Raw genomic sequence first — 20266 nt, forward strand, 5'->3', positions numbered from 1 at the left:
TTTCTTGAAGGGTTCCCCCTGCCCCCATCCCCACTTGACCAGCCCTGTAACAGGCCCGTCTTCCTTCCCTGGATGTTGTCACCACCTCCTAACTGGCTGTCTCTCCACCCAGGCTCCCTGTCCTGGCCATCCTGCCTCACGGCTGATACCCAGCAATGAGTTCGTGGTACTGGCCCACCCTTCTCTTGGCACACCTTTCTTTTCCTGTCTCTCCATCATTGGCTATGCAGTAGGACTCCCCTGGGACGGTCTTCAGGAGTCTGTCCCCCTCTCCTCGAGCCAGATGAGGTGGAGCGTGGAAGCTCACACACCGTCCATCCAGTGCGTGTTTCTAACACTGCACTCGAAGGAGAGGGCTTATCTCTGACTTTGCATCTCCCTCGTCAGGCACCGTTCCTGACATACAGCAGGCGCTCAACAAATGCTTGTTACGTAAAATGAGTGATGGGTGACCCCATCGCTGAGTCAAAGCGCTACACTTGCACGGGTCAGTGGAGGGCACATGTGGGTGACTGAGGATTCCCAACCCCCTGCCCTCTGCGCCCCTGGGCGGATGACACTCCCTTCCCAGCTCCGTGAGGTTGGGGGGGCCCTGTGGTCCGTTCTGGCCAACGAGTTGTGAACAGAGTGAGATATATCAGTTCTAGGCCGAGCATTCAATTACACGGGCAGGACCCTCAGAGCGTGGTGGCCGGCCTGCTGGAGAGATGGCAGCCTGAGTCCCCTCGATGCCGCGAGAAGCAGAACCCTGTGATGAACGCGTAGTTCGAGCAAGAGATACATCTTTACTGTTTGAAGCCCCTGAATTATTTTCAGTGAAACCTACCTTATTCTGAAGAGAGTATCTTGAGTCTGTTTTTAAGTTACATAAATGTCATTCTGGGCATTTGCCTAGAGGGGCCTTTCAAGCACAAGGTTGGCTGCAACACCTAATAGTAATTACAGTAAACAAAGCAGGAACTTGCAAAGTTTAATGAGTGATTGGGAAACAAATGGTCACGTACCTTCTGTGCGTTTCTAATCAGTATATTTTTGCTCCTGACCACAAACCGGTGAAAGACACAGCGTACATCATCCACTCCATTTATTACGAGAAAATTGTGGCTCAGAGTTGTCACCGGGCCGAGGTCACAGAGCAAGAAAGGTGTGGCTGCAATCAGAAGCCGGAATTTTTGATTCCCAGAATAGGACTCTTCCTTTGGGAGCAAACCTCCAAACACCCGGGGTCTTAAAATCTAATGAGCTGAGAAACCAAATTGGAGTCAATATAAGAAATAACCAGATGCCGAATCATTTGCAAAGGGCTTTAATAACCTTTGGTTTCTAAATCCTTTTAAATCTAAATAGTTATATTTGTTGTTATTTTTAATTATTGTCGTTTTTATTGCAAATAGCTGACACATATCAAAATGGTAAATACCAAGAAATTAATACCTGACATTTCGTTATGGTTGATGGGTGGCGGGTGGCCTTGGCCCACACCCTTAGGTCCTGAACCAGAGGGCAGAGACTGGTACCTGGAGGAAACACCTAGGAATTCAGATCTGGCGTCCAGCTAGCCCTGGTCTGGACCACTCATGTCCAATTACCAGCTTTTATCCGTTGATGCCCAAGTTCATATTCAAGTAGCGGCCTTGAGATCTCCACCTGCAGACCAAAGAGCTTTAGGAAGGTGCCCGGCACTGGCCTCAAATGAGACCTAATTCCAGCTTCCACCTGGGCCCTCCCAAGTGTCCCCCTTTAGAGACCCTTGTTATCATCGTGCAGGCTGACCACCCAGGCTTCACATCCTGCCCTCGCTCTTAGCTCCTCTCTCTCCTCACCCACAACCCCTGCTGAGTCACTGAAGTTTTTTGTTTCTTCCTTTGTGTGGTTCTTCACGCCCGCCTCTCATGGCCACCGCCAGGTCCAGTCCTTCGTGAAGTCATGTCTTAACTACTCCAATAGCTTCTTGGTTTGTTCTCCTGATTCTTCCCTTCCTCCTACACTTATAACTCGCCGATCTTCCCAGAGCATTACTGTGCACACAAGGCTTCAGGCTGCAGATTTCTAGGGGGCCCCGTGTAGTAACGTTCATCCCTTTCCCCAGCATCTCTGATATGATGTACCTCAACTTCTCTAGCAGAATCCTCATCCCCTACCGACCCGGTTATTTCGTCAACTTTCCACATATATTGTGTTTTCCACACCATTTCCCATAGAGTTTCCTCTGTAGTGAGTAGCCTTTATCTCTTTCTCCATTTGCCAGTGCTCGAGCCCTCCTTCTACGGCTCCCTGGGGTGCGATACCCTTCCTGGAGCATTCCCCATGTGCTCCAGCCTTTCCCGATCGTTACCACTTTCTGAATCCTATAATACTGTCTGGACTACACATTGGATTTTAAGCCACGAATGCCTTAGTCATCTATTGTGAGGGTATCTGATCTTGGCTACTAGCATTGGAGGACAATAATAGCTAACATGCGTTGACTGTGACCAAACATCTCTAATTTTTCAGAACATTTCTGAGTCAAAATATTTTGCTTGTCATACGATCATAAGCCCTGATTCTAGTTTCGGAAAATAGAGTAGATGAAGATCGTACATCTCACTTGTATCGCCAGTGCCTGGTTCAAGGGTACGTAAGAAAGACCGTTCAAGTCAGGGCCAGTCTGTCTTTAGCTATGTGACTTCCTTCTGCAAGTCTCCTTCCTCTCTGGGTCTGTTATTTAAAATGGGAAGTTGGGTTAGATAAGTGGTTGTCAAAGTATAAACCTTGGAATTCTTAGAATTCTAGAGACCTTGTCAAGAGTGTCGTTGGGGAAAGGACCAAGCAGGTAGGACCCCACATCTTCCAAATCCTCATACCTCTGCAGAGACGCTCCTCTTGGATCTATTTCCGAGGGCTACTTTCCTATCCACGGTTGGATTTCTATAAAACACTGTGCACGGTTTTAAAATATTCAAAAATTACTAGACTAGGTAATTATTTCTAAAGTCTCTTCCAGCTTTTCCTCTGTTTTTCTGTTGACGAGGATGAAGGAGAGTAATGACTCACATGTATTGAATCCTTCCTACTTGCCAAGCGCTGTGCTAACCGCAGACACGCTAATTATTCCCATTTAACAGGAGAGGATAAAGGCTTGCATTACGATCACATGGTCATCAATGAACTTGGGATGTGTGTTGAAGTCAGCGGGACTTAACCATTTACTGCTTTTTGTTTGAGTTGTGTAGGGAGAAAGGTTAGGAGCTGGAACGCACCCCCACTTTGCCTGCTTTGTGATAAGACCGAGCAAATGACAGAGCAGAGTGCATGGTGTGCAAGGCTGTTTGGTCAAGGTGGGTCTGCCAGATCGTCAACTTAATCTCCTCTAGGAATGAAAACCTTGGATAGGGGTGTCTGTAATATCGCAGGCTGCGGATGTTCTTATCTCTCTGACTCTATTGTTTGGAGTCTGGAGGAAAACTGGGCTTGCAGGGATTTAAAGAGACCTCATCTTCTGACGGTTTAGCATTTCTGGCAACACCACTGACCTCTCCAGTAAACCACAACCTGGCTCAGACCTCAGGGTGTTGAATTGAGCTCAAAAGAACCTTCCTTATACCAGCCTGCAAACCAAGATACACAAAGCAGGTGTTTCCAGCCAGCGAATATCTTATACACAACTATGCAAATCCGAGACTATGAGAGACACCAGCGTGTCATAAATAGAAAATATGAACAAAAGAAGCTGGCAATTCCATTCGGAGAGAACTGGTTATCACCTGAGCGTGGTTCCAAGACAAGCAAGATTTAACCACAGCCAGCCCATTTGCTCATGAACCCTTATCATCGGGCGCTAAGCCACACAATCACGTCTGAGTCCCCTGCATCCTGACCCGGGCTGGCCCAGCCACGCAATCAAACCCATCAAACTGTTTCCCCCTCTGCTAACAGGGGTTCTCTGTCTGCTGTGGCCTGATTGGAAACCAGAGTAGAATTTAGCAAAAGCTGCTCCGTGAGGCCGATTTTCTAGGAACCACAGGGTAATTTTGCTCCGAACTTGTGAGCCTGATTTTGAAACTGTTGATATTGTCATGGAAATTATCACTGCCCTTGATTCCAATCAATTGGATTTTTTTCTCTTTCTTAAACTAGGGCAGAGGAATTGAATGAGGGGGGAAATGAGGCCTTTCACAGAGGAAAAAAAATACAATCGAGCATTTCAGAGGATGAATACAGTAAATTATAAAGCTTTACAAAAATTGCATTTCTCTCCAGTTCTTGCCAATTTCCCGCCTCCTCCTGCTCATCCTTCAAGACATCCCCGCTTCTCGCCACAACACACAGCTGCCTTAGCTTTAGTACCTTTTGTCGTATCACCTCTCGACGTGGGAGTGGTGTGGTAATGAGGTCTCCCAAGCTGCGTTCTGGAGGACAGATAATCACTCTTTGTTGGCTGGTGTTCTGCCTTTCTTCCAAAGCTTTCGATGGCCAAAAATAATACTCTATTGAGTCAGTACAACGGATGTTCTTAACTTTTATTTCTCTGAGTAAAAACCTGAAGGGGGTGACACCCTAGGGGAAAGGCCAGGGCTTCTATTTTATTCATTCTCAAAGTCAAAGAGGAGTGGAATTTTTAAAAAAAGAATTATGTGAATTTGAAAAATTAGAAAAAAAGGGGGAGTTCTCTAATATAGCTTCCTAAGAATAAAGCGGTGATAAAAAAAAAAAAAGAGAGAGAGAGAGAGAGGGAGTAAGAAAAAGAAGTGAGGGAAGAAAGGAAGGGAGGGAGGGAGGAGAGCAGAATGCAAAAATAAAGTCAAGACTAAAATTATCTACTGTGGAATGAACCTACCAACACAGATTCCCCCTACAGTATCTGCACTTTGCAAAAGAATATAGAAAAATAAACGTGGCCCCACCTTCTGGCCGGGTGAAGTAATAGCAGCAATCCGATTTTTCAGATGTCTTTTGTTTTATTTATCTTTTTTACATAAATCCAAGTTACCTAACATATAGTGTAATGATGATTTCAGTAATAGAATTTAGTGATTCCTCACTTACATTCAACACCCAGGGCTCATCCCATCAAGTGCCCTTAATCTCCATCCCCCATTTAGCCCATCCTCCCACCCAGCTCCCCTCCAACGACCTTTAGTTTGTTCTCTGTAGTTAAGAGTCTCTTGTGGTTTGTCTCCCTCTCTGTTTTTCTTATTTTTCCTTCCCTTCCCCTATGTTCATCTCTTTTGTTTCTTAAATTCCACATATGACTGAAATTATATATTTGTCTTTCTCTGACTGACTTATTTCACTTAGCGTAATACCCTCTAGTTCCATCCATGTTGGTGCAAATGGCAAGATCTGATTCTTTTTCATTGCCAAGTAGTATTCATTTTGTGTGTGTGTGTGTGTGTGTGTGTGTGTGTGTACCACATCTTCTTTATCCATTCGTCAGTCAATGGACATTTGGGCTTTTTTCAGAAGGTAAGTATTGCCTTATCAATCTTTGCATTCCCAAAACAAAAACAGGGGAGAGCTGAATAGCTATCAAGGAGGCCTCAGGATCTGGCACCTGAGAACACCACACGTGTCTGCCTCTGTGGACTAGCCTGGCATCGGGGGTCAGAGTCTATGCATGTGTAGTTGCCTTCTATGTAGAAAAGCAGACAATGCCCTCTGGATTAGCTGATGGAAACAGAGAAACACCATGGATCTAAATGTTCTAGAAAGATACTCTGTCAACCGGTGCTGGCGACGAGTTCTACCCTGTAGCCCCAGAGTAACTGGAAGGTTCTTCAGTTCTTGCAGGTATGATGGGCAACACACACCCACACGAATCTCACCTGCTTCCTAGCCACGATTAATTCCTCCCCAAGACAAAGGCTCAAAGAGTGGAGACCTGTCCAGGATTTCTTTGTGCCCAAGAATTCTGTGAAGTGTTGGTGTAGGGCAGTGGGGACGGGGGGTGAGGGGACAGACAGTGGCAACAGGAAGATACGGTAATGCTGGCTTTTCTCCAAGATAAAATAAATAGAGGCCTGAGAAGTAGCTGGCTGAGCCTGAGGGTTGGACAAGCACTGATTTCTCTTCTCCTGAGGGATCTTCCCCTGGGGGTGCCTGCCTGGAGGCCTCGTAACAGGGCAGACTACCAGAGTCTTCCCAATTGAGTGGATCTGGATGAAGATCTGTACAGGAGACATCTTCCTCCTCCTTCTCTCCTGCCCCACTCATCCCCAGTCACACACGCAGTCTCCCAACATCTCAGGGAAATGGAAATGTGGGTAGAGAGCAGATAATAGGGACATTGTTAAACCTGAAACAGGGTCGGGCTTCAGGACTATTAACTACCTACCTGGACTCTAAAACCAAGAAACACCTCAAATTCCATATCAAACCCCCAACTAAAACTGAGAGCACCTACGTGTGACATCTTGTGGCAACGATGACCACCGTCCCTCTGGAATATGCTGGCCCCAGCTTTCCCTGTCTCTGCCATTCAGTCTTGCTCTGAGTGGGACTGGAGAACACAGTTGAGGATTAGCCTCAACATAATAATAATATTGGCAGCAATAATAATAGCAGAAATAATTAATCTATATTGTGCTCTTACCATATGCTAGGTACAATACAAAGGGCTTGGGCATGAATGATCTCCTTTAATATTTAAAACAAAGCTGTGAGGTAGGTGTACTCACGCTTCCCATCCAGTAGATGAGAAAAAGGGAGATTAGCGAGGGCAAGGATACGCTAAAGATTCCCCCAGCTACTTTTTGTGCGTGCATTCACGATGTCACAGTATTTTATTGAGTTCCAATGATGTCAGGCCATATTTGAGGCACTAGAGTTGCAGCAGTGAACAGAATACAGGTGGGTTCTTGCCCTCATGGAACACTCCTCGGAAAGATGACAAAAAGATAAATAGGTCATGCTGTGGACTGAATTGCGTCCCCCCAAAATTTGGATGTTGAAGCCCTGGCCCGTAATATGAGATAGGGCCTTTATGGAGATAATTAAGGTTACATGAGGTCATAGTGGAGGGTCCTAATCTGATAAGACTGGTGGCTTTATAAAAAGAAGATCCTTCTCTCTCTTCTTCTCTCCCTCTCTCTCTCCCAACCTCTGCTTCCCTCCCTTTCTTTCTCTCCCCTGCCGCCCTACTCCCGTCAGAGGAAACATCATGTGAGGAATGTGGCAATCAGGTAGACGTCTACAAACCAGGAAGAGAACTCTCATGAGACGTCAGACCCTCCCAGACTTTGATTGGGAACGTCCAGTTTTCAGAAATATGAAAACTTGAAATACGACATATGTTGCTCGAGCAGCCCATCTGTGGTATTTTGTTATAGCAGCCTGAGCCGACTGACACACGCCATGTGTCACGTGGTGATAAGGAAGAGGTCTATTTTATATTTCAGTGCGAGGGGGGTCATTTTACTTAGGGGTTAGGTATTTCCTCTCTGATGAGGAGACTTGAGGGAAGAAATACGAAAAAGGGGAGACGCAAACCAAGCGGGTACCCCGAGAAGGAGTGATTCAGGCAATAAGCACCGACGAGGAAGAGTATTGGAGATTTCTGAGGAAGAGCTGGGACACCATGACTGAGGCAGAAGGAAGGTTGGGGAGGAATGAGCAGGAATTCGCAGCCAGGCAGCCTGCTCCAGAGCCGCCTTCTCCTCACAGAAGAGACGACTGGCGCTTCCTTTAATTGTTCCCATTTGCCCTGCTAAAGCTTTGTCATCCCTGCTTCTGTGGTTCTTTTGAATCGCTCATTTACAAAGTGTTCCTTGAATATAGTATAGACTTGGATTTTGCTTTATAAACCAATTTGAGAGAATTTCCTTTTCCTAGTGAGTTAAGCCCATTCATATTTGTTAATGTGATTAAGATGTTTGCTTTCAATTTTGTCTTCTTGCCTCATATTATTTTTTTTTTTTTGAGTTTTTCCTTTTAATTTCATTATAGTTCACACACAGTGTTATATTAGCTTCAGGAGTACGATAGTGACTCAACAATTGTAGACACCACCCGGTGTCCATCGTGGTAAGTGTGCTGCTAATCCAGACACTACATATTACATTTCACCCATCCCCCCACCCACCTGCCCGCTGGTGACCACCAGTTTGTTCTCTGTAGTTGAGAGTCTGTTTCTTGGTTGGTCTCTCTGTCTCTCTCTTTTTCCTTTGTTTTGTTTCTTAAGTTCCACATATGAGTGAAATCATACAATATTTGCCTTTCTCTGACTGACTTCTTCCGCTTAACATTACACTTTCTAGGCCCATCCATATTGGTGAAAATGGCCAGAGTTCATTCTTTTGTATGGCTGAATAATATTCCACTGTGTGTGTGTGTGTGTGTGTGTGTGTGTGTGTGTGTGTATATATATATATATATATATATACCACATCTTCTTTATCTGTTCATCTGTCGATGGACCCTTGGGCTGCTTCCATAGTTTGGCTATTGTGACTAATGCCGCAATAAACATAGGGGTGCATGTATCCCTTTGAATTAGTGTTTCTGTAATTTTTTGATAAATACCCAGTGATGCGATTGCTGGATCATAGGGTAGTTCTATTTTTAACTTTTTGAGAAACCTCTGTATTGTCTTCCAGAGCAGCTGCACTAGTTTGCATTCCCAAAAGTGTGAGAGGGTTCCTTTTTCTGCACATCCTCACCAACACCTGTCATTTCTTATTCTTACTAACTTATATCATGATATATGCATATATTATATTTACTGTGTTTCCTTCTCTATTTGGTGTGTTGTCCTTTTTTTCTTTAGTGTGTACAAAAATTTTCATTTTTCATCTAGTAGTTCTTTCGGTTTTCATACTTTTTATAATTCCACTAATTCTCTACTTTACTGTCTTCTATGTCAGTTTTAAAAGGTTTCCTCTTACACCTAAAAGATTTATCCTACTTCCCACCACCTCTCTTCCCTTCCCATTTAAATTTTTTTTAATTTATTTTTCACTTTTTATTTTGAAATAATTATAGATTCACAGAGAGCTGCAAAGATATTGCAGAGAAATCTCATGTTGACCCAATTTCCCTTTGTAGCTGTGGCTTATAAGATGACAGCAGCATAGGAAACTGGAAGTTGACACTGGCATGATGTGTGTTCAGTTCCACATCACTGCTCACATGTGTGCGTTTCTGTAACCACCACTGCAATCAAGATACAGAACTATTCCCTGTCACAAAGACCTCCCGTGTTCCCCTTTGGCAATACACCCACTCCCAGCCCTCCCCAATACCCGAACTGATCTGTCCTCCATCTACAATTTGTCATTATGAGAATATTATCTTTAACTATGAATATGTTAAAGCTTGCACCTGCCATATATTTTTTGTTTGTTTTTTTGCCTATTCACTCTGTTTAATACCCTTTTCTGTTTCCTGCCTTCCCATAGATCCCTTGAACATTTTTTCGAATTTCATTTTGATCTATGTATAGCGTTAGCAGGACTTGGTGCACTTTTCCAACTCAGGACCTCTCCACTTGCTCTGCCTTCTGGTTGAAATAGTCTTTTCTCAGCTCTTGGCAGAAGTTTTTGACTATATCTCTTTGTATAGCCTTCCTGGTGGTGACACTGTGTATTACATCACAGGCACGGGAACTTATCCCAGTCTGTTGGTGATGACATTGCATCACTTTGAGTGAAGTGCAGAAAACCTGCCTCCCGTTAAGTCTCTTTGCCTTCCATGTCTATGATAAAATTGTCTTATATCTATCTACGTCTATATCTATATGTCTCCTGTATCTGCTGGGAACCACATCAGACAGTTCTATAAAAATTCAAGAAGACCAGGAAAATCTGTTGTGTTTATTCTTCTGCTTTTTAGTTGAATTTCCTGATAAGAATGTCCATCAGCAGGAATCTACAAAGGAGAAATCATACTTTGATATTCATTTTCTAATTTTTTACAGTAGCTTTGTATGACTGTGGTTCTACTTTTCTAGATTCTTATTTCTTTTATGATCAGAGTTCTTTGTTTAAAAACTCCCCTTTATGATGGTTCTCCCCTCTTCTGTGTAGTTTCTTCTATAGATGATTTTGGTGATGATGGAGTGGAGAAAGGAAGGCTAATTAATTTCTCTTGGAGAGTTCTTAATCTTTCCTACTTATTTCCTTCACCAATTTGTCTCTAAGGAACACCACCCCTTCTCCACGTATCTGTATCTTTCCCAGAAGTAATACTTCTCAAACTCTGCTTTTCCACTTTCTTACCCATTCAAAACCCTTCCCTGTATTCAATGTTCTGAACATCCAAGTTGCTGCCTGTTTGTTTGTTTGCTTTCAGCATTTAATGTTGGAATTTCCATTTCTGGAGTTATTTACGCTTTATATAGGTTCTCTGCTATTCTCTACATATCTCTTTTCTACTCTCTCACCCACAGGCAGAGCCTGTGTTGGAATTCACCATCTCCTCTACTTCTAGGTAATTGAAAGGCCATGGGGCCTCTGTCTCCTAGTAATGCCAAAGGCATGATTGTGTGTACTTTTAACTGCTCTCTTTGTTGTCTCTGTGTGTATCCCTTTGGGGTGGGTGTGGGGAAGTTTTGAAATCAAGAGGCGTCTACTGTTCTCTAAATCCAGAAGTCCCCTTTGCCTGGCTTTATTTAACATGCTCTGCAGAGAAACCACTCCTACCTAGCTCCTGCCCACGCTCCGGTGTAGATTTTATACGATGATGTGCCCCCCAAAGCTCTAGTTGCCCATTTCATTTTATTGTTTTATTTTCCCCACAAAGGTATAATGTTTTCAATGATTTTTGTCTACCAGGAAATAAAACCCTATTGACTAAGTAATAAATTCTTTATTGATTCACTTATAGCCAATAATATCCCATTGACAGCAGTATTAGGACAGAGCTAATAAAATCACCACCAAACAAAGAGGCATTTCATGTAACCAGAGCTAAACTCTTAGTGGCAGACATTTGATATTCATTAAAACTATTTAATATTGAAATGGCTGGTGAATGCTAGTTATTGCCTTTGTAAATGTCGGGAGGATCAATGATCCCTGGATTAGAAGTTATTGTTCCACCCATTCAATCTCATTTAATCAGCAAACATTTACAGACAACTAGGGTTATAGAGGGGGAGGAATCTACCCAAGTTCATAGAGAAGGTCTTTATGGACAGGGAGAGAGATATAAGCATAAATACTCAACAGGGTTATAACGACCTTAATAAATATTCATTTAAGGTACAGAACAAGGATCAGTCTACTTGGGTGAATCAGAAAAGTCTTCATGAAAGATATGTCTAAACCAAGTCTTAAGAGGATGAGTAAGGAAGTTTAAAAAATCAGCTTCTTTCAGGAATCAGTGCCTCTCAAAACTGCCTTCCAAAAAAAACTGAGAAACACAAATTAGAACCCATCTCCATACCTACACTCCTCAAACACACACACACACACACACACACACACACACACACTAAACTCAAGGAAAAAAAATGGATATATTTTCTTTTATTTAAAGATATATGGATCCTTATGGATATATGTTCTTTTATTTAAAAAGTGAGGGTTTTAATTATGGGAGTATTTCAGAATCATCCAAAGAACATTTTTGTTTTTAAAACACCCAGGTAAGAGGCCTCTCTGCTCAAACGTTTGCATCACCTTCTATGTGAATTGAGATTGGGGCATTCATGGGCTTCAAGATTTACACAACGTTGACCTCTAGTGTGGAGAGAATTAAACAAAAGGAGCCCTGCCTACCTCTGTAGATTTCCTCAAGACCCAGAAGATTTCTCTCCACAGAATTAGAAGACTACCTACAGAATGCAAAGCGTCAGTCACATCTTTGAGTGTTTCCAGAGTCAGATATGGGAAGACTTCAGTTTTCAAAGAATATGTTCATGTCCTTCACGGCAGGGAGAAGGGCTATCTCCCTGGCCCTGTGTGAGGTGAATCGAGTCAATAATACCATCTGAGTGAGCTCAGAAAAATAACAAGCCACCTCTCCTGGTGCTTCTTTCTTGCAAGAAAATAGAAACCCATTAAGTTGGTTGTGCGTTCATTCCATTGTGTTTGATCAAAGGGAACAAGGAGTCCTTTGAGAAACTTCTCTTAGGTGGAAGGACCAGCTGACTGTCACTCATTATCCACCCCCACCCATTGGCACCTAATTGTATCCTGGCTAAAAGCTGTAGAACTTTATAAGTCAACCTTCCAGTTTGGCGGGACAGCCCCAGTGGGATGACAAGCAGTGTGTGGGCACATATTTCAGGAAGATGCTTAGTATTTTAAACTCAGGAGCCTATATTTCAGCTTCTCAGGTCTACGTGCCCTCTGTATGTTTAGGTAGATAGGGGTGGGAGAAGTAAGAAAGGTCAGAGACAAGTTAAGCGTTAAGGAGTGCTTCCATTCTCAAAGCCTAGACCTTTTGTTGGGGACGTGCTTGTAGCTATATAGCCTTTATTTCTAAACTGCCTCAGGACTCTTTGAAGAAACATAAGAAGACATCTGCTGCTTCTCTCTCTTTTTAAATCTTAAATCTTGCAGAGTTACAGATGTTATAAGAGAGACACCAAAAAAAAAAAAAAAAGACAGAAATGAACAACCATCCATTTATTGAGCACTTACTGTGGGCTGGCTACTGGGTGAAGAGCCAGGGGAATATCAATGAAGAGACACAGTCCTTGTCTTCATCAAGCTCCTGGCCTGTGGGAAGAGAGAGACATAACTCAGAATTACTGCAGAGCTTCAGACAGAAATGTGGGTGCCCCATGATTATGAGCCACTCTGCCCCCCTCCCCAACTTTACCTCAAACTATTCTCCCTCTTGCTCACTTTTTACTTTTTTCACATTTATTTCCTCCTTGTTGTTGCAGATTGTTAAATACTCGTCCAACTCTGAACCTTTGCATTTACTATGGCCTCTGCCTAAAACCCTCTTTCCCCAGCTTCCGGCAAATCTGCCTCATTTTCATCCTTCAGTTCTATGCTTAAATGTCTCCTCCTCAGAGAGACCTACTTTGAGGTCTTTTCAGACTCAGACTACACATTTTACTTTTACCATTCTAATTGTCACCCAAAAACTTTTAACACTGTCAAAGAAAACCAGAGCCAGACTCTTGTTAAAGGCAACAAGACAGATTTTATTTAGATTACTCCAGTAGAGGAGAGAGATTCCACTATAGACTTGGTTCAACTCCAACTACGACAAGGTGACTGAGTTTTTAAAAAGAGAACAGAAAAGGAACAAAAGGGGGCTATGGAGAAGCATTAGTGGGGCAGTGGGGGGAAGGATGGGAGAACTATAGGGAAAATGGAAAATTACAAGACAGGAGTAAGTGGAGAATTACTGAAAATGGTTTGGCAATGTGGGTTGGGGCAATGTACATTTTGCAGTTTGGCAACATTGTGTTCTCTTGAGCAAAGATTCAGCCCAGGGGCTGGGATTAACTTTAGGGAGATGATTTAGTGCAAGTAGAAACGAGGCTAAAATTTGGTCAAATCTCTTAGCCCAGTGTTCAGGCAAGTCCTTTGTGCCATGTGGGAATTCATAGTTCCCAACACACGTGTTTATGGGTAGTTTTTTTTTTTTTTCTAATCAATATCAAGAGTTAATTGGCATCTGTAGCTTCTTCCACAATAAGACAAAAACCTAAACAAAATTTAAATTTCCACATATTCTTGGTCTTCTTTCATATACCATGTTGAGATCATCTGAGATTTATTTATCCAGTATTTTATTAATCAAAACAGTTTTATTCTTTGGAGTATATTTTACTGTTTTTGTTTCCTCTTTTTTTTTCTTTTACCCCACATCTTCCTTTTGAATTCATTTTGCCAGATGCATTTTTTAGTAATTGTTTCAGTTAGAGTTTAAGGATGGTTAAATATCCAAGTCAGTGAAATGTGTCTATTTTGTCCTCCCATTTGAATTGAACAATAGTTTAGCTGGGTATAGAATGCTCATGATACTGTTATATTTATTTCTCACATACATTGTGAATTAGAAGACTTCTGCCAATATGATTGTTATTCTTCTGTAGAAAAGTGCTTTTTCCCCTTTGTCTGAAAGGTTTTTGGATTTCCTATTTATTTTTGGTGGTCTGAATTTTTCTACAATATGCTTCAGTGTGGATCATATTATATTCCTCCTGCCTAATCCCTAGTATTCCCTTTTAATCTCAAAATACATGTCTTCCTCAAATTGGATATGTTCCTTCTATTTTTTTTACTACTTTTTTTCTATCTATTCTGTGTTCTTTTCTTCCAGAACCCCTCTGAGAAACTTCTGATTTCTTCTAGTTTCTTAGCTTTTCTTTTGTGTTTTCATTTTTGCCACTTACTTGGTGTTCTGAGAAACTTTGCCAACTAGATCTTGCAGCTACAAGTTCTCAGTTCTGTACATTCTGCCATTAGTACCTCTACTGCATGTTCCTTTTATTTCAACAACCTCTTCTGTCCAAGATCTTTAGTTGAGTCTCTTTATTCGAATGCAATGTCCTCTTTTATCTCTCTATATTTGGTATATTTTTTTGGTTCCCTTAGTTCTCAGAACTTGTGTTTGTTGAGTTTGTTGACACTCTTTTATTAGATTGTCTTTATTAAGTGTTAAATGAGTCTTGGTTTTGCACTTGTCTTTGTATTTTTGATTGTTTGTCTATTTGAGAGCTGGATTATACTGCCTATTGCCAGTGATGATAAAACAAAGGTAGAATGTATTGCTGGGATGGTTACAATCTAGTCTTCTGGTCTGGAGACTCCTCCTTTCCCTTGAGTATTAGCAGCCACTCAGGGGGCTATTTTGCCTCTCAGGTCTAATGTCTCCATGTACTTCTTCTGCCTAGGGACAGACCCTTCTGCCACTGCCCTCACAAGTGTGGTGTGTGTGGTGGGTGGAAGGGGGAGGGGGCAAGCCATCTGGTCTCTCCTACTATGGTATTGTAGAAGTCACCTTGACTGCCAAGAGTTCCCTAGAGCTCCCTCCTGCTCCAGTGTTCAATCCTCAGCATTTAGACAAAGTATCTGAAGCTACTCCCAACTGGGAGGAAGCCCCCTCATGAGTGGTTAGGCTTCATCAATTATTCACATTCCATCTGCCTCAAACCTTTCAGGAATTCTTTATAATTGCTGGTCTATGGAGAGTACTCCTTCTTGTTTTACAGCAGTACTATGGTTAATTTTATTCTATGTATTTGGGGTAGAAAAAGGACATTGAAGCATATGCTCAGTTTATCATTTTAATAGCATCTCTTGTATTTAATTTGCAAATTTGTTTTTGATTCATAGCTATACAAGAACTATAAGCATAAGGTTATATATCAAATTTACTTGTACTCATTTAAATAATATTACAATCAAAATAATTGAACACAGGGAAATCACTATTTGTAAAATATTCTTGGAAATGGTATCTATGTTACTCCTATTTGAGAAATATTGTTCTGTTTTTTTTTTTATTTTTTTTAATGTTTATTTATTTTTTGAGAGACAGAGTGTGAGCAGGGGAGGGGCAGAGAGAGAGGGAGACACAGAATCTGAAGCAGGCTCCAGGCTCTGTGCTGTCAGCACAGAGCCTGACATGGGCCTCGACCTCACAAACTGTGAGATCATGACCTCAGCCAAAGTTGGACGCTCAACCAACTGAGCCACCCAGGCGCCCCTGTTCTGGGTTTTTTTTAATGACAACTTATTCCATCTAGACTTGATGCAAAAATTACAGAGGGGGAGACTAAATACTTCCCATTCCATGAAGCTTTATCAATAGAAGCAACGTGAGTACTATTATCTTCTGGAACAAACCCTATCTTCAGATAGTAGCTGTATATTTTGGTCCTGCCAACATGCTGGCCAAGCAGAACAGGAGGAAAGAAGGGAAAGAGAAAGCTGACACATAAAAAACAGGGCTTATGCAATACTTTTAAAATGTCAAATAATATTCAAACATTACATTGACTTGTCCTGACAATAAAGTAGATGTTTTGATCTTATTGTTTGGGGTATTATCTCCATTTTACAAATGAGAAAAACAGAGTCTCAGAGAAATCAAGTGACCTGCCTAAGGTCTCACAACTACTCTTGATTATATAAGTCCAAGTCTCTATGAAATATATCAGTCAGTGTTCCAGTAGGACACAGATGATAAGCTGGGCTCATGATAAATTAAGGAGGATTTAATAAAAGGATTACTTACAAAGGCGTAGTGGGGTATTGAGGCCCCTCAGGCTAGTGAGAGGGGAGCTGTTACTACTATCAGTCTCAGTGGAACATGGGGGGGAAAGAGGAGCTGGGCCCCTCAACTTTTATCAGTCTGGCGGCATCCAAAGACCTCATCTCAAGATGATGTTTTTAAATAAATTTGATAAAATACTTAGAATTACAAAAGAAGCTGATTTTAATAAAAGATGAATAAAATATTTAAATAAGAAAAGTTTGTCATATATCAATATAAATGCCTCTTTATTAGTGCATTACCTACCAAGATCTAGTGGTGGGTCTAATATAAATTGCAATTTCAAGGTAGTGATGAACATAAAAGATAGTTGGACATATCTGCATCTTCTGTGAAGTGATATGAAAACATTTATGACAGCAGCCACAGGCATCGCTAATGCCATTGTGATGTGTTGTCTAATTTGATAATTAAAGGAAATGGTAAATTTTCATTAGAAGTTAGTGTGTGTAAAGATGTATTTTTACTTTCTTTATTAAAGTTCACAGGCCTCCTGAACTCTATCCACAGATTCTTGGTTGGTAGCCCAGAAGGAGAAAGTCATGCGAGAAAACCACCTTAAAAAGAACAGTGACCTCTGATAGAAGGACACACAACCACACAGCTAGCCTGGGGAACACCACGGGCAGGGAACTGGGAAATAAATACCCTAATGTCCTTCTCCCCCTTCTGTCTGATCTCATTCACTTTCCACAATGATATAACCCACAATGATTGGCTTTCCAGGGTAGAGAACTGGGTGAAGAAGGCTGGAGAATAAAGTCAGGGGCAAGCTGAAAACATCTGGCATCCAGCTTCAAAATTCTGCCAATCTTCTATTTCTACCCCTTGTCTACGTGATACCTACCTTTTTGTTCTAGATACTTGCAGCTGGCTTACTTTAGTTCTAGAAAGCACTCAACTCCTTCCAACTTCAAGAAACACCCATCACCCCCAGCACCACCTCCGGAAAAATTTTGCCTGACCACCACTCATATCCACTTACGCATTCTCATTGAATACTTTAATTCTCACTCAAATAAAAAAGTGTATCATTTATATAAGAATTTGTTTAATGTTTGATATCAGTGGGAATTATCTTTGGTTGCATGTGACAGAAATCCAACACCAAAACCAGTGGTTTAAGCATATCAAGAGTTTTATTTTTATTATGTAATGAGACGTCCAAAAGTAAGCAGGACAGGGGTAACTGGTAGATGTTGATAGCGGTCTTTGCTTTTTTTATTTCTGCTCCACAATCCTTAGCATGTGGCTTTGATTCTTGAAGTTGCCTTATGGTTACAAAATGACTGCTGGAGCCCCAGCCATTGTGCATTGAGGCAGGAAGAAGGGAAAGGGCAAGGGGAAAGTTTATTCCATATTTTTATAGTGGAAGTAGCCACATGAGAAAGATTTAGCATGCAGGATGTTTGAAGTGTGCCACTGGAATTGACTCTGTGGAAGGAGGTGGAAGGAACTAGAACACAGAAAAAATGGAACTTCAGTGCAGGTCCAACAACAGCTTTGGCTGATTCCTTGAAGAGCTCCCCAGAGATAATGGCTCTTTAGAGTTGTCCTTATTGGTCTGAGATGACCGGGACTTTATATTCCATCATCAATCGTTGTTGTGACCACTTTGGGAAGACCATGACTTTGGGCAAGGCAGTTCTCCTCAGTTGAGGCTGTCCCTGATGGGGATGACAGCTGAAGGTTGTCCATTCCCAGCACTCCTGGACACTTGGGCAACAAACCCTTCATAGAAGGAGGATCCAGATGTTCCTCCCAGTTGTTACCACACTATACCCCACGACTTCTCTTAGCCAGCTCTAGTCATGTAACCACCCCTGTCTACGGGAGAAACTGGCAAATGTTCATCCATCATATTATTCAACACCAATAAATCAGGGTTCTGTTAACAAGGAACAGGAGGAATTATACATTAGAAAGGCATCATCTGAAGTCTATGCCATATCTGGTCCTGTGCTAGATGGGGACTCTCAAATGCAAGGAATGGGTTTGAATTCCATTAATGAGCAAGCACATTGCCTGGGCCATGGTAGACAGGTAATAAGTGTCAGACCAAAAAAATGAATGATGAATGAATGAATGAATGAATGAATCAGACTTAGAGATCATGAGTCCAAGACCCATGTTTTTCTCTCTAAAAGAAACGAGGTCAGCCATTTTTATTCCCAGATGTGCTTCTACCCTTCTTATTTGAGAGTCACTGAAGAATGAAAGGGAGTCTATTAGTTTGCCAGGGCTGCCTTAACAAAATACCACAGACTCAGTCCTTAACCAACAGAAAATTATCTTCTCACAATTCTGGAGACTGTAAGTCTGAGGTGAAAGTGTGAGCCAGGCTGGTTTCTTCTGAAGCCCCTGTCCTTGGTTTGTTGATGACCATCTACATCCTGTGTCTTCCCACTTTCTTCACTCCGGGCCTGTGTCCTGATTTCCTCTTCTTATAAGGACACCCCTCAGATTGGATTAGGAACCACCCCAATGACCTTATTTGAACATAATTATTTCTTTAAAGACCTTGTATCCAAACACAGTCACATTCTGAGATACCAGGGGTTAGGATTTAAACATATACGTTTTGAGTGGGCACAATTCAGCCTGTAACAGAGAGGATGCTATGTAGGGGATGGAGAAGGGGAAGGCCCTCCTGTTTCACCAGAAATCCTCGTCCCCATAAGCCGATCTCCTAGGCATCTTGATGACTTTTTCTCTGCTTCAAGAAAAGCCCATACCTGCTGCAACACAGTGGACACCAGTCTGAAACTCTTCGCCCAGAGCCCAGACAGGAACACAGCTTTTCTCAGAACTCTGCTCCATTACAGTGTCTTTCTTACTAACTGCATTGACAGTGTTAACCACTGTATGATGTCTCTCTCTTTGAAGGAACTGTAATATAAATTGTTCTTGATATTCATTTGTCTAGAATATGTCAGTGTTCAGAGCTGAGCTTCTTGAATTAAATAGATGCAGCTTTGAATCTCAACTTTTCTACTTATCAGTGGACAGCTATCAAATTCCCTCAGCTTCTTCATTTTAAATATATATATATATATATATATATATTATATATTCTTAGGCGTTTAATATAGACATTTCAAGGATGTTATCCAAAACATATTTTGCAAGTTTTACAATACAGTATAGATTGTTTATATATCATGTATAAATATAAATATATGTTATATATGCAAATGTGGTCAGAATTATAGTTCCTACATCATGGATTATTGAAGATAATAAATGGGGTAACACATTTAAAAGCTACCTAGATGAGAGTTGTTATTTCGTAAATGCTTTGAATGTATACGAGTGTGACACAACAGGGATGTAGAACTAAAGGCAGATTTCCTATCCCAAGGAAGTGCACCATTTGCAAGGTAAATAGCCACATCATCGTGGGAAGCGCTATGAGAAGAGAGTGAAAGAGAAGACTGAAGAACTTTAGAGACACAAGGAACAGCGTATGCAAATCCACACAGGCGTGACGATCTGGCCCTTGCAGGGAATCAAAACCGGTCTGCATGCTGAGAAGATCAAGCGTGGGGGCAGATGAAACCAGAGGTGGAGAGTGAAGGGGAGCAGATCTTGAATTTCTGCAGTGGGCTGGGTCTGCCTTCAAAGGGAATGATTCATGTGGGAAACTAGGTCAGAGCTGTTTCTGAAGAGGGTGAGGATTAATGGCGATCTATGTGTTACTGTTCTTGTAAAAAAAAAAAAAGTTAATAGTATGACTGTCTTTCTGTAGGTCTGATGCGTGCTCCCAGCTTGGTCTTTCATTTAATTGCCTGCAAAAGGCACGAGAACCAACATGATCTGCCTCCACCTTATTTGTGAGTCATGATGGGATTTCTGAGTAACAGTCCTGGTCACCCCGAAACCTCACCTAAGATCAGGCTTCGGGAGAGACATGATGGAAACAGCTGGTGCCAACACCCTTTGGCAGCTACATCTTCTCTCCTTTTTGCCTTACTTTCTTCTTCCCCTATTGTTTCATCTTACCTTTCAGTCATCCCTTGGACCTTCTAAAAACCCTTTGGTCAGCCCTTTCAATGTCACTTTGAAGCTAACAAAGGTTTCCTACTGCTTATGAGAAGCC

The 20266-nt window shown here is 41.8% G+C and overlaps 1 long non-coding RNA gene across 1 annotated transcript; it reads left to right on the top strand.

Annotated features, from left to right (window-relative positions):
• Positions 1-15426: 15426 nt before the first annotated feature.
• On the top strand, positions 15427-16830 carry LOC125922646 (uncharacterized). The gene is made up of 2 exons (XR_007457722.1): positions 15427-15709; positions 16678-16830. It is a non-coding gene; the product is annotated as an uncharacterized LOC125922646 (long non-coding RNA).
• The last annotated feature ends 3436 nt before the right edge of the window (positions 16831-20266 follow it).

The sequence above is a fragment of the Panthera uncia genome, chromosome B1, assembly GCF_023721935.1.
Source record: "Panthera uncia isolate 11264 chromosome B1, Puncia_PCG_1.0, whole genome shotgun sequence".
In the NCBI taxonomy this organism is placed as follows: Eukaryota; Metazoa; Chordata; class Mammalia; order Carnivora; family Felidae; genus Panthera; species Panthera uncia.